The 24,028-nt window shown below is 39.7% G+C and overlaps 1 protein-coding gene across 1 annotated transcript in view; it reads right to left on the reverse strand.

Moving 5' to 3' along the window:
- sema4c (sema domain, immunoglobulin domain (Ig), transmembrane domain (TM) and short cytoplasmic domain, (semaphorin) 4C) overlaps positions 1-18,263 on the reverse strand; it is an 87,956-nt gene extending 69,693 nt beyond the window's left edge. The window contains exon 1 of the mRNA XM_079251491.1: positions 18,005-18,263. The gene's annotated coding sequence lies outside the window, so the exon portion shown is untranslated. The remainder of the gene's footprint in view (positions 1-18,004) is intronic.
- Between the last annotated feature and the right edge of the window lie 5,765 nt (positions 18,264-24,028).

Here is a 24,028-nt window from a genome sequence, read left to right on the forward strand (position 1 = left end):
ATACTTCTTTGCTTGGAAGTGAAGATATTTCTGTAGAAGGAACTATTTTCCTTTTAAAGCCACAGAGGCTGTCAGGACGATGCTAAACAAGATGCATCTTCTTACTGGTAACCTCAGACGATTTGCTGCTACTGCTGCCAAATTCAAAACAGAGTGCTTTCCATGATGCTGTGTGTTCCAGAGGACTGGCTTACATAACAGAGTGTTTACTACAGCAAAGCTCAAGAAAAATAAACAAGGGAAGCTTTATGAACCCAGTATATGTTTTATCGCTGGAGCGTTGTGCCATTTTTGCAAAAGAGAAAAATAGGCAGAGATTCTTTTTTTAAATTTTTGTACAATAAACACAGATAATCTTTAAGTATTCAGGCTTTTTTTTTTTTTATTTAAGAGGAGGACTTTGAAGCCCCACACGCTCCAATTTATGATGCATTCCTAATGAAACAAAAAGCGCAGAAATGTTCTCATGCCCTCGAGGAAGGCTTTCTTTCTTTCTCTGCCTTATGCATGCGTGAATTTTTGCAGGTAGATATGGATGTAAATCCAGTAATGTTCAGAAGTAGACGGCAGTCATTTGCCTCGTCTAAGTGGTAAACAACTTTGCAGCACACACCATGACCAACACATTATATCATGATCGTCATGAGATCCAGGCGAGCCTGAGGCCAACTGCTCGATGTGCTTTAAATTGTCAGGACCACGGGGAGACGAGATGAAACTCTCCGCTCACACCCTTGGCTCGCTAACATTTTATCCAATTCCAATGTGAGCCTAACTGAAATCAATGGTGCAGTAATGGACAGTGAGAAAGCGTGTTAAAGTGTAATGCTGCCTGTTAAATGCAGCTGCTGGATGTGAGCAGAATGCTTTCCTTGTTATATTGTAAGGCTAAATCTCCTCTTTCAAGTAGGATTAGAGAACTTTGGTTCAAGGCTGCAGATTTTCAACGCTTTTCCTCGACAATCTGCAAAAGAACAACAGGATTCAGATTTCTATTCTTGTCGGAATAACTAATAAGATCCGAACTAAACGAGTTAGGGTGGATTAACGGCACTTCAAACTCACTAATGCGGTCAGAAGAACGTCATCTTAGAATGACTCTAACTAAATGATAAAGAACAGCTTCTAATAACTGTAATCCATTCATGAATATTGCCATCAGATGCATCTTTGTCATTGGGGAGCTTTTTAAACTTTCCATCAAGCGTCGCAAAGTGAACCTGCCTGCAAATAAATGCAAAGCTCGTTGGCAGAGGACGCATGCTGTCAGCCCTTGAATCAGAAGCTCAGGAGGCAATTTAAGATGGAAAATGTCCTCACTTTGGTAAATGGAAGCCACATCTGCACACAACCAAAGCCAGCGGTGGACTGCCTTTATAGTCAGCCTGATGGAACACTAATACAAATGGGCACGCATAAATGGATGCATCAAATTCAACACACATCCATCATTCTGTTTTACTGCTTTATATGAAAATCAGGGCTCCTGCTGAGATATTGAAAGGAGAGTCTGGGTTGCAATCCCCTCATTTAAAAAAAGCAGAAGCCACTGAAGTAACTAATTGCAAACAGGATTATCAAAGTCAGCAGAACGCAGTGTGTTGCAGTAGTTATTACAAAATCACGGGTTAAGAATTTTTTCTCAGAAGCAGAACTCAATAAAATTCTATGAAGAGCTCGCCGGGCCTTTGTCTGAAGGTTAGATAGAAGAACAAGGCAATTTTGTTGCTGCAGTGGAAAAACACAAACGGCGGGGTGTCTGGGAGGCAACGAGGAAACGGAAGAAAATGACAGAACTGCAAAGAAATCAAATAAAGACTGACAAGAAATGAAGGGCAGAGGAGGTCTGTGGTCACCACGCAGAAGTCCGAGAGCTTCTGATAAAAACAATCAGACACAGTTTCTGTAGGTTTTTAACTGCGCTGTGTGCTGCTTTCCTGTTCATATCTTTCTTTCATCATCTCAGAAACATCCCAGGCACCCATTCACATGATATCACAAGTTTTTTTTTTTCCATTCATTGCTTCATTTCAGTCGGTTTTCTATTTTTTTCTCTCGTTCTTTGACTCTGTATACGTTTACTTGCTTCTTTTTCTTCAGTCTATTCAGCGTCGCAGCACTCCAAGCAGCTCCCAGTAACTCATTTCACATCGAAGGTGTATGTCAGTAGTTTGGAAATCTTGCTTATTTGTCATTTATTCTCCCATACAACTATCTTTTGATTTCTCCAGCGAAGATCTGTAGCTAAGCTCACGTCCATGGTCTGTTTGACAGTAAAAATACAGAAAAAAAGAAAACAAAATGGTATATATAACAAAACAAATGCTTGGTGACAGAAATACAATCAGTGTCTGTTACATCACAGAATAATGTATCTTTTTTAATGTAGAAAAAAAAAAAAGACGGGAAAAATAAAGCCAAATGCTGGAAAACTTTTCAGGTAAATGCTTTGCTGGACACTTGTATTTATTTCCACAAAAATATAATTCTCAGAAATGTATTCAGTCATATTCATTCATCAGTTCCTACTTAACCTGACTGCCGTCACGCTATTTAAAACAACTCTACATTCTCCTTGTTAGATCTAATAAATCTGTTGACGTATCGGCTGCTACTGGTAGACAAAGTGGCACAAGACATACACACCAACATCACTAGAGTAATAGCATCCCGATGCAATCTTTCAGAGGTTTATTGTTATGTTTGAAAAGGGCTACAGAGAGCTACAGCAGCAGTGAGAAAAAGACACAAATCAATTATAATTAACGTGGTTTTCAAAAACACACTGAAAATGCGTATGTTTGAGCTCCTTTGTGGCTGTGGGAGGTGTGACGCGGTATGCACGACAGAATAATAATATGTGAGAAGATATGTGAGTGAATGTGTCGTTATGCAGAAACGCATGTGCTTGTTGATCTTACGAGGCCCCCTCTGACTCACACAAAGACATACAAACCCTTTCTTCCCTGAAACCACACTGACTTTGTGAGTCACTGTTGTTAAGTGTGTGTTCCTGCGTGTATATGAACACATCTTAATCTCCCAGCTTACACCAAACCAGCAGAGATTCCAGTAAATGTTAATAAAGTCTAGCAGGAGCTGTCTCTTTTAAACATGCACGCTCAATATATATATATATATATATATATATATATATATATATATATATATATATATATATATATATATATATATATATATATAATAATAAAATGAAACAAAGGGATATACAGACACAAAGGACTCAGACAAAGACACACCCTTGCACAGAGGTGCAAACACACACACAAAGACACAAAGAAAAAGCCACACGGAATGAGACACAATGACAAAATCCCCCACACAGATACAAAAAAAAAGATCCAAAAACATTAAACACAGACCAAAAAGAGAAGAAAAATCCAATTCACTGGCAGTGCCATGAGCTGCTGAGCGGAGGCAGCACGCTGCGACGGCTCTGGACATGATGGCTTAGTGTGTTTAATAAGACGGGATGCAGCTCTGTTGCGTCCACGTGGCTGTGAAAGAGAGAAATTACACACAAATACACCGAGAACAGAGGAGAGCTCACGGCTTCACACAGTGATGCATGAATATGTCTTAATGTGGGGGCTGATTTGCGTCATTAATCTCCAATAAAAAGCAACTACAAAGAATCTTGTAGTTAACTAAAGATTTTATTCGGTTTCTTTTGCTCATTTGTAGTCATTTGGATGAAAAAAACATTACCTGGTATCACGTGTTAAATTAAGAACAATAAAGGAGATAAACAAAGAAAAGCCAGGCTGCGTTTTATTGAAAATTTTAGGAAATGCATTGCTGGATACTCATGGAGTCTGCTGCAACTTGGTTTTGGTGCATCTGTTCCAAAGCTATCATACAGCAGCAAATCTGTGTTTTACATAAATTAGACAAAAACTTCACAATGTTTCCACCATTATGGGGCTAAATGGCTAAATTAACCTAACTACATCTTCACAAGCTCTGCATCTCTATGAAAGTGTAGATTAAATGGCACAAACAGCAGCTGGATGGGCATAAATGGAAACTGAGGAAAGCCGTTTGAAGCAGACAAAATCCGCCAGCCTGGCTCCCGGCGCAGATGAAAACATCATATTCATTTATTCATTTCAGTTTCTGACTTGAGCCTGTCATCGAGATCATTTCCTCCTGTCTTCCAACCATGTATGAGCTACAGATAAAGTCTCACAAAGTCAGCATCAGGACACACACATACAGACATAACCACACCCACTTGACTACTCACACACATGCACACACACACACATAGATGCAAACAGGCACAGCAGCTAACTTCATTTCCAAATTAATTAAAAACACATAGTTCTCCTCCGCAGAGAGTAAAAGGCAAGTTTGAAGAACTTAATCCTGCAAACGAAAGCAACGATGGCGGATGGATGGTCATCTATCTATCTATCTATCTATCTATCTATCTATCTATCTATCTATCTATCTATCTATCTATCTATCTATGCATTTGTAATGCACTGACAGGTAAAGTGAGTGGGACCGAGGGGGGTGGTGAGCCTGTGCGTTGGAGGGGTTCATTGGCATCGCTTTTTCACTCCCTCACTGTCTCTTTGAATTAGTTTTCAGACCCTTTTGAAAGAGACGTTATTGATTTTTTTTTTTCTTTGACGCACAGAATCAGAGGGTGTTTGTGTGACTGTGTATGTGTGGGTGTGTGTTAAGAGTGTATGTGTGTGTGTGAGCAGCTGGTCCGACCTCAGGCAAAAGAATCATAATAAAGAGTTTTCCCTCCTCGCCTCTCCGGTGTTCCTAAAAAAAGAGTTTGCCTAATAGGTACGGAAAAAAGAAAACAATAATAACACTACAAGATAAACTGTTCCGTATGCCACAGCTCCGTTGTGTGTGTGTGTGTGTGTGTGTGTGAGAGAGAGAAGATAGAGACGTTAAAATGTGAGCTTATAAAGGTGTATTTGTAAATGCGGAGATCTGGCAGGCGACGTGTGAATGTGCGAGTGCAGGTGAGAGTTGAGAGAAACATGTGCCTGGTGTTTCTCATTGCTACACTTTTTCTTTTTTCGAGCGTGTGAAAAAAGTGTGGGAGAGAATCTCTTTCTCTTCAACTATTTCTGCCAATGTCACATACGAGGCTCGTAAAAGGTGTCTGTGCTATGAAAGATGTTTTGACTGAGTCCTTGATTTTGATGTTAAAGCCTCAAATTACCTTCAGATCTGGTCATTTTGATGATTATTTCATTTTATTTCTGTCCAAAAACATGAACTGTTCCAAACCTTAGCAGACAAAAACCTGACATTTTGGAGAGATATGAAAACAAAACACACCAATAATACTGAAAGACACTTAAAATCTTTTAATGGAATGTAAAATATATTAATATAAAATTATTATACATGTAAAGTTAATTTACATTAAGACAATTTAAAGATATTTATTAGAAGAGAATTGCAGAAGCATTATAATAGTATATCATTGCAGTTCTGGAGTAAGTGTTCTTGAAAAGCATGAGTGTGTGTCACCTGTGTGTCATAGCGTTATAGAGACTATGAGTGTGTGCAACAGGGTGAGTGTACAGAGCTGAAGGAGAGAAAGTAGAAAAACAGAGCACTAAGAAGAACAACATGAGAAAAACTGAAAAAAGGAAGAAGAAGAGAAAGTAAAAGCCGGGCTGAAAATTGATGGTGTAATTGTTGACTGCTGGGCAGCTCTTATCTTTGTTTCTCAGGGTTGCCATCTAAGCGAACTGGCCTTTCTATCCAATCCTTGTCTCTCACTTTCTCGAGTTGAAACAAACCTGTTTTCTTTTTTCTTCTCTGCTGTTTTTTTTTTACTGTTCTGTAATATTGTAGCATCACCTGACTGAGCATCACCATCTTTCCCCCCCTTTTCTTTCTTTCCTTCCCTTCCTTCAGAAAAGTCAGAGCTCATGCAGAAAGCAGCAGACCGGAAAAGAGCAGGGGGGTTGGGAGTGTGTGGGTCAAAGGTGAGTCTGCAGCAGAGGATAGGGGTGGGTGAGTTGGAAAATACAAAATCTATCTCTTTATTTCACCCCCTCAGCAGCACACCACCCCAACCAACACTGCAACAACAGGACTATTGTCGCTTCAGCTGCTGATACAGCTGGAATTAAAGGAGATCTGCAACCCTGGGTTTAGGGTGAGGCCACTGAGGTGCTAACCGCTAGCATTAATAAGCAAAACCTACATTATGTTAGCAGTGGTGATTTAGGAGCATTGTGTGGAGGCAAACCTTTTGAGAATAAATCAACAATTCCAGAATAAACTAAACAGATTAAGTTAACAAGACTGTGGTAGGGACAAGGAACAGTATTGTGTACTAAGCCAAATGAATGCTTGATGAGACAATATGTGGGCTACATTGTTGGCTGTTTGATTCTGCAAAAGCAGCAGTTTTATGAGCTTTAAAAAAAAACCTGGAAGCAGAGAAAAAACAACTGTGGTAGACATCAAGTCTTCTTTTACAAAGCCATACCCTCCCTCAAACAAGTATAAATGTTATTTTATGTATATTATCAGCTCAATGGTGGAAGATTTTCTTAACCTTATCATATCTTTTCAAATGCAAATAGGAATCCAGCTATTAACCCAACCAAGCTGCTGTTAAATAAAAAATGAAACAGAATGACCTGAGTCTGACTTCAAAGATGAGAACATGACACAACAATTAGCCTTAAAAACACAGCTTATAAAAATCCAATCTAATTCAATGCTACGTTGATCATTAGCTCAGGCTTGATGAAAACCACTCATACCATCACTATCAACAATGTCTAGAACAGGTGTGCCCAAGTCCGCACCTCAAGATCTACCACCCTGCAACTATTAGATGCAACTCTTCTTCAACACACCTGAATCAAATAGCTAAATTTCCTCTTCTGTGTGTCATCCAGCTGTGCAGAAGCCTGGTAATGAGCCATTCATTTGAATCAAGAGTGGTGGGCATCTAAAAACGGCGAACGTGGGACCGCTCCCAGTGGGCAGGTTTCCCGCTTATGGGGCAACAACATGTAAAAGCAATCAGGAGACAGTTTCTAAATCTCCCTGTGGAGTATTCATTACTCCAGGATCTCATCACATCTTTTGTGGGCAACATACAAAACAGAAAAGGACTGGGGAGGCGGCATCACAAAGAGAAAGGTAGGAATACGCTGGAATTAAAAATCAGCCTGCATTTTCATTTCATTCTGATTTTACGTTGCTTCATTTCCTTTCTGTGAACAGCATGGCTCCTCCTTTACCACAAATAACAAAAGAAATGGTGATTCAAGGTCTCTGATCAAACTTAAGTTGTCAAACAGGGATCTCTTTATACTGAGACACATCAGCTGAGGAAATATTTCAACAACAGGCAACGATTTTAAAAAAATACGACATGGATTTTAACACAAGGACTTGGTTAGTGGTAAAAGCTGCATTGTCCCATTATTGACTTTTTTAACGATTAAGGGTGGCATTGGCTTTCTAGGAGGCCTCATCAGGCTATTAGGAACTCTAACATACCTTTGAATATCCAATTAGAGGTGCTACATTGTGTAAACATCTGTATTTTCTTCTAATAGCAGCTAACTAACTTTGATTTTCCTACAGGCAAGCATGAAACAAGCAGGGTAGCTGCCTCGCTTCTAGCAGCTACAAAAAAAACCTAAGCTACTCCCACACATCAGCTCAGAGGAGATCTCAGAAAGCAGCCATGTAGGGGCCCTCCCGCTGCTGATAAGCTTGCACAGGCCCCTCTGTAGTGCCTACCCCGGAGAGAGGCCATTAGCCTGGCTGCAGCTTCTTCCTGGATAAGCTGCAGCTTACCAGCCTGCGAGCCACAGGGCAACTTTTTTATTGTCCTCTCAAAACTTTATGCGTGAGGGTGGGGCAATGGCTCAGGAGGGGTTGTGTTTGTTAGAGTCTGCATTACAGACTCTACTACACGCAGTCCATGCATGTGTGTGTGTGTGCGTGTGTGCTCCCAGCACTTCCTGCCCACTAACGGCCGGTCCCACGGTAGGGAGGGCAAGCTCTATCAGACCAGAACAATGCCCAAAAAAAAAAAAAAAATAGGCTGTCATAAAAACAAACTACCATGCTCTGGTTAGCACAGGGTGGAGGAGGGTGGGGGTCTATTTTGCTTCACCCACTGCACTACATCTGCATCATTATTCACATGTGCACATAATTACACACAATCTCATGCATGCAGTGCATGACCCAGTATTATATTTTCAGCTGTTATCCTTTACTGCCACCATGCACACATTTACATAGACTTATCCAGGAACGTGAATGGAAAAAAGCCAAGGAAGAGCTGAACATGTATAATAGACATGTACACTTTGTAAGTAGGCACATACATATAGACTCACAGTAACACGCTTTTGTTAGGAAACAAAAAAAAAAAACCTTCACATTCGCACTGAATCCGACACTGATGTGTCACCAAAACCAGAGCAGCAAGAAAAGAGAACAATTCCAGTGGTCCTCTGTACACAAAGCGTAGTGGGGACAACTGAACCAGAAAACATCTGCTGACTTGGAAAAAAACCAAACAACAAGTAGCTGACTGAAATGAACATTGGGGGCCTCGGAAAATGTGGTAAGTGCTCAACTACATGACGCTGCCTGTTTTTCTTTTTTTTCTTTTTTCTTTTATTTTTGTGGTGAATAAATTAGACTACTTTTTCTTCCTTATCCAGCTTTATAATTTCAGACCAGTACCCGGTACTGATGAACCTGATAACAACATGAGGACAGAATAAATAATCAGGTTACTGAACATGAATTACCAACAAATTTTTCTCTCTAAGTTGATGGCTCAGTCTGAAGAACAAAAGAGCAGATTTGAAAAATGTCAAACATACTCCAAACATTGCTGCAATTGTCATGCAGCACAGAGTTTCTTTATTTGATGAGTGCTAAACAACCCATCAGACAGGCATTACAGAAATGTGATATACTGTGATGTATATACGTTATGTTATAAGATAATAAAAGTCATTCAGATTATAAGTCAGTCAGGCTCAAGCCAGCAGCCTGGTACAGTCAACAATCTTAGAAGTATGCAATGAAACAAAATCATTTTATAAACTCCTATGAATTACAATATCAGAGACACTTTTAGTCTAATATGGGCTACTTTTAGCCCAATGTTATATGGGTCACCCATGGCTCAAAGGTCATGAGTTGGGCCTTATTTGAGTTATAGAATGGCTTCTGAGAGACAGATGTGGCCTAAATTTCCTAAGCCAGCTTTGACATGGGGTTATGGAAAGTGTTGGGAGGGGCATTGACAAAAGCCAGAAGAAAATACAGGATTTTGGATCATTTGATGGTTATGTAGCAGAGTTTAGGCAGCTGCTCTCACCCTTACTCAAGCCTGTCCTTTGAGGTTAAATGCATGTCAAAGAAAAACAACAAATGTGTCCTGTTTGGTACCAACATTTTTAATTAACTAGGGTAAAACTTCTAATGCTCATCTTTGTTATTATATTTGTTAATTCTGTACCAAAAAAAATGTTAGTGACATTTGGAGTTGGCTAGGATGGTGCACTTCAAATTTTAACTGAGCTACAGCTGTTGTAGCATCACAGTTAGCAAAAGAGAGTTAGACTGATAGAATCTAGGATTCAGTGAAAGATTGATTGAAAAAAATATAAACTTCACAAATATCTTCAATAAGTACTAAAACAGTGTACCATATTAACATAAATTAGTTAGCAAGCCGCTAACAGCTGCTAGCAAGCGGCTGACACCTGCTGGCTAAATATGATTATGCTAAGCAATCTCTTGATTTTAAATTAATCATTTTCCAACTACAGGCAGACCTTGGGTTATGCAGTTACGTTGTTTCGACTTTACAATGCTCATTAAATAATATAGTAGTAGATGCATGGCTGGCTCTGGAGTGGGGGGGTTGGGATCTGTACCTGGGGGTGACTGTCGGTTACCCGGGTCTCTGGGTTCTCCTGGCCTTCCTCTAGCTGTAGGCGGGCGGGGTCACATTGGCATGATCACTCTTCTCTAAACACGTTCCACTCTGAATGTTCTGCATGAATGTTCTGCATGTGTCACAGTCACTGAGTCATCCAGCAAGTTTATTCACTAACAGCAGGTAGCTCTCTTTCTGTCTTTTTGACTTAACTTGCTAGTTTCTGGTCCTCATGATTGTCAACGGTTTTGTTCTCCACGAATCTAGAGTTGGCTTGTGTGGGTGTATATATTTATGTGTGTGGGTGGGTATGTGTGTGTACTTATGTCTATGTGTATGTGTATGTATGTATGTGTATGGATATGTATATATGTATGCATATGTGTGAGTGTATGTGTATGTATGTATATGTATGTGTATGTGTGTGTATGTGTATGTATGTGAGTATGTATATGTGTATATATGTATATATATATATATATATATATATATGTGTGTGTGTGTATGTATGTGTATATGTATGTATGTATATTTATCTTTATGTATGCATGTATGTGTACATGTGTGTGTATGCATGTGTATGTATGTGTATATGTATGTATGTATGTATATATGTATATATATATAATGTATGTGCGAGTGTATATACATATATATGTAGGTGGGTATGTATGTGCATATACATGTATGCATTGATCTCTTTCTTTTGGTTTTTTTTTGTTTTTTTATGTTCTCTTTTCTGTTCTCTTTCTGCCCCTTTCCTGTCCTTTCCGGTCGGGTCCAGCAGCATAAACTCTGTAATACAAGCTATTATCCAAAACAAATTGAAAAATAAAATAAGAATCAAGAAATACAAGGGGATCATTACATCTACAAAAGTTCCCCTTGGCAAAATAAATTTGCTCAGCAGAACACAGCATCCAGAACATCAGTCTGCTTGCTTAAATGCTGGACAAGACAAAAAAAAAAAAAAAAAAAAAAAGTATATATATAGTAGGGGTGGGAAAATCTCATGGAAAAAAATCGAATATTGGGATTTTTTGCTTTACAATTTAAAAATAGATTTTTTTGTTAGTCCTGCGATAGACTGGTGAGCTATCCAGGGTGTACCCTGCCTTTCACCCTAAGACAGCTGGGATAGGCTCCAGCTTCCCCGCGACCCTGAATAGGATTAAGCAGTTAGTAAAATGAATGCATAAATTATTTTTTTGTTAAATAATCAATGTTTTTTTTAAAACAAATAAAAATAATCCATAATAAAAATTTTTGTCATTTTTATTGATCGTTTTACTTGTCTTCTTGGGCATTGTAGCAGCAGAATGATGGTCTGGCTACTGTGTTTTTTCCTTATTTAAATCAACAATAAGTGACAGGTTAAAAAAATGTTTTAAACTTATTTTCGTTTTTAGTCTACAAAAATCAGCAATATCGGGGAATCATGCGAATCGCAATTTAAATCGAATCGGCTCCAAAAAATCCGAATTGAATCGAATCGGGACATATCGTCACAGCCCTATTATTTTGTGATCAAGGGTGCAATATGGGGTATTTAAGGATAAAAATCCGATTTCGGGTTATGGTGCAGCAGTAGGAACCAACTTGTTCGTAAACTGAGGATTGCCTGTAGTTTTTAAGATATCTATAATGTTAAAAAAACACAACAACAAATCTACAGTTGCTGTTTATCAAACACACCGTGTGCTGATGTTTACTGGCATACTTGCTTCCTTCCACAATAAATTTCTTGAGAATCTGTTCTGTTCCAGCCCTAATTCTCTAATCAAAAGTTCTGTTTTATATAAAACTACAACAGGAATCCAAGTTTTTTAACAATGAATTGCTCACAGCTGTAGAGATAGATGGAGAAAAAGAGAGAGGGAGGTTGGAGGGCAGCAGATGGCCAGTCGTGGTCAGCTGGTAACAAACAAGCAGGTCAGGACTGTCCTGCATCTCAGTTCTACCACTCATTAATAATGTAGAGAACGTCGGCCACCCAGAGAAGCTTCACTGCCGGCCTTAAGAACTCAAGTCTCCCTCGTTACTTCCTTTGTTGTGCTGAAGAAAAACACAAACCTTTGTACCTTTATGCCATTACTGGGAGGATTACTCTCCATCTGTTTGCTCATTTGTTTCAAACTGCAGTAATTACATTTGGCTGATGCCTCTCACCAATGCACTCTGACGTTTTCAAAACTGCATCGATTAGATCATCATGGGGTCAGAAGGAAAAGATTTGATAAACAAAAACTTCCACAGTACAAGAGCGGAAAAGATTTGATGCATCTAAATATATGGACTCCCCATGTTTGCCTCAAGGAACATCAGTGAACTCCATATTGGATTTTCCACTGGTCTGACTTTCTTGGAAACACTTCCACTCTCTCAGGGCTTATTAATCTATTGATCTTCTCAAAGGAGAGCTGCATCATTCATAGCTGGTGACAAATATCTATCACTGCATTCTTTTCTGTTTTCTGAGTATAGGACGTTTTGTGACAATGTAGTTAATTTCTGACAGCGATGTCAATATAGCTTCATTTAATTTGAGCAAATTGATTTTGACAGAAGCATCCATAAAGGCTGCTCTCAGGCATTCAGTTGAACCAGAAATAGGATTTAAACACTCTCCCATATCCCAGCACAATTTTTATTCACAATAGGCTGAATATGCACTTGTCTGCTCAATTAAAGTTGAGCTATATAAGTGGTAAGTGCTTACACTTTGGCAACGCAAAAATGACCTCATTATGCTGCCCGGATTGTGCAGAGCTGAGTGAGTGTGCGTAAGAGGGGGTAAAATTTTTGTTTCTAAGTGGGTGAGAGAGATACAGGATGAAAGACAGAGAGGAAGCTCAAAGGGAGGGCGAAGTTGCAGAAGAGTAAAAGCTTCGTGTCTTGGAACAACTGCAATCAGAGCTGCTGCCAAAACCCCCCGAATCCACCCTCATTGCCTGACAGAAACTTCTCAGCAGGCCTCACATCCACTGAAGACGAGGCTGGAGGATGTGTAGCTCAAAGCGGGTGCACGCTTGGTGTTCTGCATTACAGACACAGCGCCATCGGTTGTATTGAAACAGGTGGTTAGAAACAGAGAACTTGCTGAGTGTGACTGTGTATAACACAGGGGTCAGATATTTGCATATTTTGAGGAAATACAACATGCTGGGGGCACATTTGACTAAAATATACTGAATAAAAACACACTCTGGTTCAAAGCTTAAATCCTTGAGACTGAGAGGCAAGTTTCCTTAAACTGCATCATGAGGTAATTTAGCTATTTTTAATTAGAGCAACAGCAAACTGCGTATTTCATAATATGTGTTTTGCAAAACCAACACTACACTGCAATGCACAGACAAGTCCCTATAAAATATCTGCTTGTTTTATTCCTTGTTTTTAAGTTTTGTCCTTTATTTTTGTTGTCTATGTGCTTTACATTTATTAATCTATCTTCATCTTTTTATGTTCTGACACAATCTTTTATGCACTGATGTATCTACTGTATCACTAAAGTGCTTCAAAGGAACTTTCAAATGAAGCAAACAGTCATTTTTGTTATATAAAAATAACATGGAGTAATGGTGTCTTTAGCAGAGATTGAAGACAGTGTGTGTGTGTTGCACTTGGAGCTTATCTGCTCCGTGTTTTGGTAGCAGAACCGGCCTTCTGTGCATGTTTGTGAACGAGTTCCTCCCTTCGAAACTTTTGGCCCTACTTTGATTTCTAAACAGACACAAAAAGTGACCTTCCATTGCAGATTTTCAGCAGGAGGTTATCATCCAAACCTCCTTCAACCTCAGAGATAATCTTTAGATAAAACGGCCTCTGACAAAGAAAGGATTAAGACCAGATCCAGCACTGGTCTTCCTGAAATGAAAAGTTCTGAGAGCTACTAAAAATGTTTCAAGATGATGCTTTCAGTTTCAGTCCTGTTTATTTTTTTTTTTAGTTTGGGCTACTGGTGTGATGGGAAAGTTCTCTTTTTAACCCTTCAATGCAGTGACCTCTGTCAGACACCGCCATTTTTACTCCTGGATTGATTTACTAATGATAAATAGACTGTATCTATATTGTGTTTTTCTAAACTTCTTAAGTGCTCAAAGTGCAACATGCATTCATTCACCAGACATTTCTCTTGTTTTTTCTCCATAAAAAACACACTCACATCAAAAACACATCAGAGGGGATTTGGAGTTCAGCATCTTGCCAAAGGCCTCTTCAATATGTGTGCAAGAGGGATGCCAGCGACAGACGTGCTGACTCCAAATGACCAAGTTTGTACAGTTGTGATGTTGTTCTGAAGGCTTCCTAAGGCTCAGCCTCTCAGGTACGGCTCTGATATTCCAGTACAAGCACATGTTTATGAAAGAATACCATTCAGTTTGTTGTAAGTGCACTATCTTTGACCAAATACAGGGTTAGATATATTAGCAAATCATTGCATCCTGTCTTTATGTACACAGCATCCCATGCTTTTATTTATTTATGTTTGAATGTGTTGTTGTAGAGGAGATAAAGCTGCTTTTTGTAGCTGATGGAGGACTAGCAGATGGTGAAAAGGGAAAAAGGCCAACAGAGTAACCCAAAAAAACAGGCATCTGACATAAATAATTTATCCTGATTGGGAAGGGCGAAGAAAAACAAAGGGATGTCACAGGGAACGGAGCGGCTTTCGGCCCCAACTTGAAGAAAACTGAACTGACTTGGATTGCTGTTAACAACACAAGCTTAGCTGCCGGCTTAATGTGCTAATGACATGCTAATGTGCAATATTCCTGTATGTTTCGATTGTTTGTGCGGAGTTGTCACCGTGCACACACATATCACCTCAACCACAGAACTGATGCAAGACTAGACTATAAACCAGCAGCGATAATAATGTAGAATAACTGCCTGTAAGAATAATGTTTAGATCATTTGGTCCCTGGACCAAGGTCCATTTAGCATGATGTTGGTGTAAACAAACCTCCTCCCTGGTTTCTTTCTCTAAACATCAGTTTGTCCTGCTGATTCCAGCCACACACTGCTCTCCCACTCAAGCACACACACACACACACACACACACACACATTACCCATCTGCTCCAGCTCTCCAGACCTTGCGTCTGGCCTTCTATCAACCATCTCTGTTCAACATGCATATGTAAATCGAAGGGTATCATCATATTCTTTGCATTTTGTTTGAGCAACACTAAAAACACTGAAGACATGGATGGGAACTCTTCTCATCTCAGCAGGAAAATCAAATCAGTGGAAAGGAACAAAATACTAAAAGCGATGTGCGTCTGAAGGAGAAAGAAAAGGCGAGCCGCAGCAAATCTGCAGTTGGAGGAAAAGGATGTTTGGAAAAAGCTCTGCACCTCCAGTAAGAGGCTGGCACATCAACTGTTGCTCAACAATGTGCAGGAGGAAAACGCCCTCTTCCACTATCTAAAACGCATTATTGTTAGCTGACTGAGTTCCAAAAACTCGTTCAAACACCTCAGCGAGCGGGCACATCCATGTTACATAATCACCAGTGATCTCGTCGCTGTGCATTCAGCTGCCCGCCATGTGGCTTCCAGAATCGGTTGCGTTGACGTGATGCATGTGACACGTAGATGACAATTAAAACGCACAAACAGATCCACGTGAGACAGACATGAGACATCTGGTGCAGTGACGATGCAACGGTCGTGATGCAATGACGACCCCCCATTTAAACGCATCACTTCTGCCATGTTAGAGCACACATAAACATGCACAGGAAGACACACACGATGATTGCAAAATAGAGGCGATTACCCAACATTTTTAGCCTTTTTTTTTTTTTTCAGCCACTCCGGTGTGGGAATTCATCTCCTTTTGATGGAATATTTTACATCTGAGAGTTTAAAATTGCACGTTAAAAAAAGTTTTAAAGCATCGTTTTCCGACTTGGAGGGATTTTATTCCTTTATTTTCCCGCATTTTACTGATAAGATATCTAGAAGGACACACAGAGAGTGCATCTTCCATCAAGGTTGGTGACATTTTTAAAGTTTTTAAGAGGCGGGATCTGCACCAACAGTCCATAAAATTCCCTTTCCCCCCACTTCACCTATCCACCAAGTATCATAAAAGACTTTTGATGGCCATTGAGTGTGTTTCTTTGGAGGAGACTGCAGCATGTACCACACAACACCCTGAGGGGACCTAAGCAGAAACACACCCTTCCTGCAAATACATGAAAACAGTTTGAAGAAATTTCTCTTGTGTCAAGTTTGCACTTTTAAAATACGACAAAAAAGAAATGAAACTTCAAACCTGTACATGTGCATTTCTAAACAATTGTTGTCTCAGCGGGTATTTTATCTGCATTTTAACTGTCTGTGTGTGTGTGTGTGTGTGTGTGTGTGTGTGTGCAGCAGTAAGAGGGGGATGTGTGGGGGAAGATGGGAAGCAGGCCGGCCATCAGGATGTGGAGTCTATTGTCTGTTCGACAATGAAGAGATCGGGTCGGCAGGAGTCCTGTGGTTCTCTCAATGGAGGTATTAACATCTGGGGCTTGAAGGCTGATATGTGTGTGTGTGTGTGTGTGCTTGAGGGATTGTGTGTCCGTGTGTGTGTGTTTGTAACTTTCACGGACAAAACTGAATTTTCAAGTCTTTTTTTTTTTTTTTTTTTGTTGCTTTTAAAAACTTAAATACAAATCCACTGTCAGGAGATATTGTTCAGTAGAGACACCATCATGTGTGTGTTTAGCAAGGATTATTTGCCTTTTGTAACAAGTTTATAAAACTCCTCAAATAAAAAAAAATAAAAAAAAACTTTTGTCAAACTTTTTGCATCACATCCCTCCATGCTGCACGTCATCACACCAATGTCGCCTTCTTCATCTAAAAACTCAGTGAATCTCTGTAAATAACACAATCGGACCCACTCGGATGCACCTGAACTACCCACCGGATGAGAAAGAAACTTTATAAAATGCCTCAAGAGACACTTACACAAATATCACATCAAGGCTTGTGTAAATCCTGACTCCTCCAGCTCCAGTCGACATGCCAATAACATCCTCCACTAACTTGTCCCACAACCTTTACTGTGTGGAGCTGTGCTGCACGCACACACACTCACACAAACATACACGTACACATACACATGCACACACACACACATACAAACCACCCCCTCTTGCACTGTCTGTTAGTTAACTGGTGCTGGCACCATTGAGCTTGTAAAAAAAAAAAAAAAAACCTCCTCCCTGTAAATCACCACTTTTTTTTTTTTTTCTAATACAAACTCGTGTTCACTGTCCAGAGGCGTCATGCCCCCCCTCCTCAGTAATTATAATAATCACTTGACTGAAGCTAATACTTATTTCATTGAGTCTGAAGTTGAAATAAAGTATGGAAAAAAGACAAATATAGAGAAGATGCTTGTATTTTCTGGTTTATTGCGCCAGAAAGAGTTTAATATGTGATTGTAAGCCGGGATAGCAGGAAAAACCGGAAGGACTTTGAATTTGAACCACTTTATCTGCAACTATAAATACATGAAGGAACACCACTTTTTAATTCCTTTCTCTTCATGATGGCATGATTGCAGTTGTGTTTTTCCCCCTGTCGGGTTGCAGTAACCACGTCAGGTTTTCAGCACAAAAAAGACAAGAATCATGCTGTTTATGTTGTAGATGGAGGTTGTATCTGCGTGTGTGGAGGGCTTTGGGAGCAGCTCGTACAGTGCATGCAGGGACCACAGAGAAATCCCGGACTTGATTCCCTTCCAACTGCTCCAGACCGCACTGCGCTGTGTTTACACTGCTCCACAAGGAGATAAAGTTGCACCACATCGAGTCCCAAACTGGCAACCTACATCTCCCCTAAAACAGCTGTCCAGACAGCACATTGTAGACCAATTCCAATCGTTTTATTACTAAGAGAGCGAAGGAGGGGGGGATAAAGAAGTCTCATGGCAACAGTTGGAGATCCGGATGCTTTGGGTTTGAATGTTTGTTTGTTTGTTTGTTTTTTTTTTGTCTCTTTTTTCTATTCTTTGCTTTTTATTTTGACCAAAAGAAGCCTTTAGGTAAATAACTTACCTGAATGTGGCGGTGAGGATGATGATCGCCGCTGCGTCCTGCGCTTTCCTCCGTCTTCCTCCACGGATCCAGCAGCCTGCCCCCCCCTTTTTTTTCTGCCTCTCTCCGTTATCTCGCGTTTTTGTTTTTGAATTTGAGTTAGAAATTATTCCACATCCTCATCAGTTTCAGATGAACCAGGCTCGCCGCTCCTCTCCTCGCGTCTCCCAGTGTCCTTTATGATGTGAAATGTTTGGACTGCAAGGCAAATCAAGCCATATGATCCTGTCATTCGCTTTCTACACAGAGGAACTGGCTCTCCGCGCAACTCCCTCCAAGGCTTTGTAACACGAAACCAGAGGAGGAGAAATAAGAGGAGGAGGAGGGATAGAAAAGGGGGGGAGAAAAAAAAAAGCCAAGAAAGAAGAGAAAGCGTGAATTTAATCCACTAAGTGGGACGAGCTAGAATGATCTATCCAGCTCCCTGCCTCAGAAGTTTCAGCAGTCCATTCCAGAGACATATGTGCGGGTGTGTAGCGCTGCGTCTCTGTGCCAGGCTCCGCTGGAAATGATGAGTTTGTGTTGGTGCGTGGCGCTGCGGCGTGTGTGCGCCCCCAGCCTACTTCTGCAGCACGCAACACAGCAGGGATCTGGTAGGATTTCAAAAAAGGCACACACACACACACACACACACACACACACACACACACACACACACACACACACACACACACATACACACACAAGGTCCCTGCCCATTGAAAAGGGGCCCCTGCAGCAGTCAATTCAAGGCTTGATTAAAACATTTCCATTGTGTGGAAAGTAGAGGTCTATTTTGGCCTCGTGCTCCCCAACCTGTCTGACCCCAGACACCCCCAGGTTCTTTTTCTTTCTCATATTTTTCTTTAAATAAAGAGGCCCTCACCCAAATGAGCATTTGGAAGAGGAGCAGGGTGGCCATGCTGGCAGTTAAAGAGAACAATGTTCACCTCTGATTACAGCATTGAATAAGTGCCAGTGAGCAAGGCATCAAGCCCGAAATCTGCTCTGTGGCTGTGAAAAATATCTTTTTTTTCCCCCACTTTTGTTAATATTAATGTTGATCAACCAAACTGAGCAAAATGCTATGACGCCAGGAAACATGTTGTTGACGTTGCTGAAGTCCTGAACAGATAGATTTGATTCACTTATTTATTTTTTATCTCAGGAAAACATTAATGTTCTGGTTTTTATGAAGCTGGATGTTTTGTTGCCCATGTCTTCTCAGTACATTTTAAACAGAAACTGCTGCTTATTTACTTTGCTGTAACCAGTTTTTGGACCCAAATTATCACATTTTACTGGGATCCTGAACAGAGCATGACCCCAAAGCATCACTTTTTAATGTTTTAAATTTTACAAAAAGGAAACATAGCTGTGTCAGAATGTGTTGCCATGGCAATGTGGAAAATGTTAGCACTACACACATTAGAGTTAGTCCAAAATGAAGAAAAACAAGCAGGAGAAAAACGTCTGGATTCAAACATGAGCAACTAGGTGTAGCTATTCCACATAAAATCATGTTGTGGGTCGTTTGCATCCATTTTTGTACTTTTGTCTGGCATTTAATGTTATGTACACTCAGTAGATGTGATTTTAAATTGACCATTTGACTTCAAGACACATTAAAAGCATCAAATGCATATAAGCGACAAATCATAAGCACTGTCTCAAAATCATGTTTTTGTCTCATGTTGGATGACAACCTTTCAGTACTATAAGATCATGTTCAGCAGTTATTGCCTTTAACCAGTACACACACACGACTGCTGCAGAATGATAACTGGTTTATGTCTCTTATAGGAAATATAAATTTCTGGCAGACTTGAAAAATCAGTTCTCAACTATTCACAAAGTTGATATTTGAAACACTTGGTTGCATTGTAAACACAATGTGGAACACATTGTAAGGTATTAAGGCTTAATGTATGCTTGGAGACTGAGATCCCGCTTCCCTGCAGTCTGACCTGCATCTGATCCACCATATCTGCTGTTCACTGCAGTTTACAACTAGTAATTGTGTCTGGCCTGCACTCAGTGCTGCTATTTTCTTGTCTTCAAATAATTTCTAACCTGTAGATGAAGTGGTGAAACACTGACTTGGTGAAATGTAAAATGGCTCTAAAATGCAAAGCATTGTGGAATATTTGCTGACAAACGTAACTCGTGTGTCTGTTTCTGGACACGTAGCATGGCTATCAGAGGGATGTATATTTATGTAGGACGTTTCTTGGGCAGGTTGTGTTTTGCAGAGGAAACAAGAGGTTTTCCTAACAAGAAACACATATTTTCCTGCCCTAACCAAACCAAATGGTGCAGGTACCTAAACCTAACCTAACATCATGGGAAAGTGGGAATATATCATGACTTAAAATCAGTGTAGAAACGATTGCATCTGATAGATCTCTTGCTAGGAAGTTGAGTTGCCAAGTCTCGCCTCTCACCAGAATTTTTATTTACGTATAGGGCTCAGCCGGTGCATCAGTTATAGTCTAGAGATATAACTAGCAGCATGCAGCTGCATAGTGGTTCCCTTTGCATTTGAAGGTGACAGTGAAGGGGTACCCTGCACCTTAAAACATACATGAAAGGCTCTTCAGGAAGAGGCAGTAAGCTAGGAGATTGGAAGGAGAATGTTAACAGAAATGTTTCATGACAGTCTCTCAAACTTCCAAGAGACTCTGCTATTTGCAAACCATCATCTTCCATCTTTTCTGTTTTATTAGTTGCAGTGAAACTACTCGTCACACCCGTCTCAGTCGCATCCACAAACTTCTGGTTTCAGTCACAACTCTTTCAGATGAGAAAATATAAAAAAAAATCTTTAGTAGACTAAACATTTTTTTTATCTCTTAAAGGACTTAACGAAAGATACCGTGTTCATGTTGCTACACACAACTTAGATGTTGAGTTTGCATCCCTACAATACACACACTGCGTTAACAAAAAAAGTGAGGTTCAATGTCCCCACTAGATTTGGATGGTTACTTTGTCATATGGCTACATTTATAACATGTAGCTTAGCTGTTAATGTACTTTAGAGGCTCATGTCCAGAAATTAGGGAGAGAAAATGATGCGAATGAAATCAGTGGAACATTCAGGCTTTTTATTAAATTTTTACAGGAGATTTACATTTTAGGGTTCACTCAAACAGAACTGATAAGGTAAAATTATACTGATTGTATTGAATTAAAACCACTGAGAAGTGAAGCCGAAGGCATTGCAAGAGTTGGAACACTGCGTTTCATTATGAATACATTTGTTTGGCAAAGTCTCTGAGAAGTCATGCTTTTTAAATTAGCATGAGTGGTCGTTACGTTGACTGAGCTGATCCCCAAGAAACCGAAATAATTGTCCTACTCCGATACAGGCTCTGTTGTATTCATTTCAATGCTTTCTGGGAAGGAGCGGCGCTTCGTCTGAGTGTCTGTTTACACTCACTGAGCACTTTGTCACAAACACATTTGCAATCTGGTGCAATCCGAAACAACAGCTCTGCCATAAATTCTACATCCGTGGAAAGAATATTCATTTTTAGTTTGTAAGATTTATTATTGATAAATTATCAATCATATTTCTAAAGGCTGAGATGAAAAATATTAAAAACAACTTTCTGCGATTTAATGGGTCATGTGTTATTTTTTATTCTGTTTTTGCGAAAACAAAGGGTTTATTGAAAGGGAAGTACATCCCATATCAAAAGTATAATCTGGAGCAGTTAGAGCAAAATAGGAACTAATACTCAAAACTCTAGATTATCATCCAAAGATTAAGGGTCCAGATTAGAAGAAAACATTAGAATGATAATCTCTGGGACATGCACAGTAACCTCCTTCCTAGAGGAAGTCGGTAAAAACCTTTATGTAACTGGAGGAACACATTTAGAAATGTTTTCCTTCTGTTTTCATTAGTCTAAAATGACATCTTTTCAAATCCTCTTGCAGACAGATTACCAAATAAGCAAGAGAGAATTATTATAATAATCTGAAACACACATCAGGTTCTGTAGCAGACACTTTGACACACATTTGTTTGCTTTCAGAGTTAATGAGTTTGAATTTAGGACACTAATTTAGAGCCGGACTCTCTTTCGGCAGCGTGGTAAAAACAGCTCAGTAATGGAGAGGAGAAGGAGACGCCTCCGGCCACATCAAGAGGAAATGTGCTGGTAAGTTGTTCTTAGCATGGTGGCCTTCTAAGACTTCATATAAAACAGAGAGACACTTTTAAACACTTTGTCAGGAGTAGACTTTGCCCTTCGCCTAATATTTTTCAGTCTCCACAAGTCAATAACACTTGCAAAATGAAATAAGTGTTGAAGATTCATCTGCACAGATGATCTGCAGCGTGCGTGTCGGTGAAAAAAACACCTCAGATGTATCAAGTAAAAAGGCACTGATGTGTGAAGTTCCATTCCTGACCTCAAATTTGATTTACTATTGGTTTTCTCTCAGAGTTTCACTTTATGAAATGGCTTTATCTATACCCTCAGCTCTTAATTTAGTGACCCATGTTGGTGTTAAAATCGTGGTGTAATCACAGAAAACCTCCCCACAGTTCAGTCTTAGCAGTAGTTGGATTTCAGGGAATCCATTTGTTTTGCCATCTCCTTTAAAAAATGTCCCACGTTTTATGGTAAATTGCACTGGAGTTTAATTCACGCCTCCTCTGCAATGGCAGCCTAATTCTTGCCTTTTATTTATTTATTTATTTATTTTTTTGTTCAAACACCTGCGGTGGGCGTGAAGGAGCTCTCAGTTTGTCAGCCTTTCTGTTTATCATTCGATGTACAGCCGTCATCAGACTGGAAGGAAAAACATTCTCACATGCACCGATGGCATGGCTTCGTACATAAGGCCCAGAGAGTGTGAAATCATAAATTACCCTTTAATGGGGTGACAGCGCGGCTACACGCTCTCGCTTACTCCGTTTTTCGCTGCATCTGATATGCAATAACAAGGATGCACAACTACAGTAATCAGAGCATTTGCAATTGGATGTTTTTTTTTTCTAGAAATTATTAGATGAGAGAAATATGCAAATCAGCACTTAGCTTTAGAAGAGCTTTAATAACAGTGTATTTTTTTTTATTATTTATGAAGAAAAGGGTGAATTTAGAGTGCTTTAGCTTCAGTCAAGGCCAAGCAGATGGTTGTAGATCTTAACAGAACAAAAACCTTCCTGGTGGACGTAAATGCTGTTAAAACAGACAAATTCTAGCCAAACTACAAGATATCAAAGCTGCCTGAAGGTCAGTTCTTTTGCTCTGGGAGGAAGAAAAAGCAATAGTCGTCCAAAAGCTGTGCAAATGTTAAAGGAATTTTATAACAAAATGAAAATAAATTATTCACGTTTTCATCTATGGATGCAATGCAGAGATTAGGAGCTTCATGATGCACAGCTAGTGGAGGCGATTCTCCAGCTGGGCACCATTAAAACCCTGTTAAACAAAGAGAATGAGCTCTAACATCAAAAGAAGAAAACAAACTGGAAAAAGTTCTTTTATTGCCCTTTTCCCACATTTTTATTCAAATACTTACACATTGCTTTCTAAGAAATTTACAAACTTTTTACTAAAACTAGTTTTCAAAGAGTTTTTTTTTTAGCTTAGTTGGTAAAGTAGCCGCATGTTTACGGACGCTACAGCTCCTTTATGTAGCTGAACTTCAGATTACTGTAGATTACTGAACACTTTTTTCTTGCTCTATCCCAATTTAACCACATTATAATTTCAGATTTACTGGGCAAGCTTTGGTGTTCATTTTTGAAAACTACCTCATCCTTTGATTGACATTTGGCTAGCTGTAAAGTGCTTGCCTCATTTGTAGAAATAGGCAGCTGATCCAGGGATCAGCATTGTAAGGCTTTAGTCCAGTTACAGAACCAGAGGACTTCCCAGTTACCAAACCAGAGGACTGCCCAGTCACACACGGAGCACCAGCTTCACCACACTAGTTTGAAGCAATTTGAAGTGGTTTATGCTTTGAAGCTACTTACATTTGGCT

This window comes from Telmatherina bonti (genome assembly GCF_933228915.1).
Source record: "Telmatherina bonti genome assembly, chromosome: 13".
NCBI lineage: Eukaryota > Metazoa > Chordata > Actinopteri > Atheriniformes > Telmatherinidae > Telmatherina > Telmatherina bonti.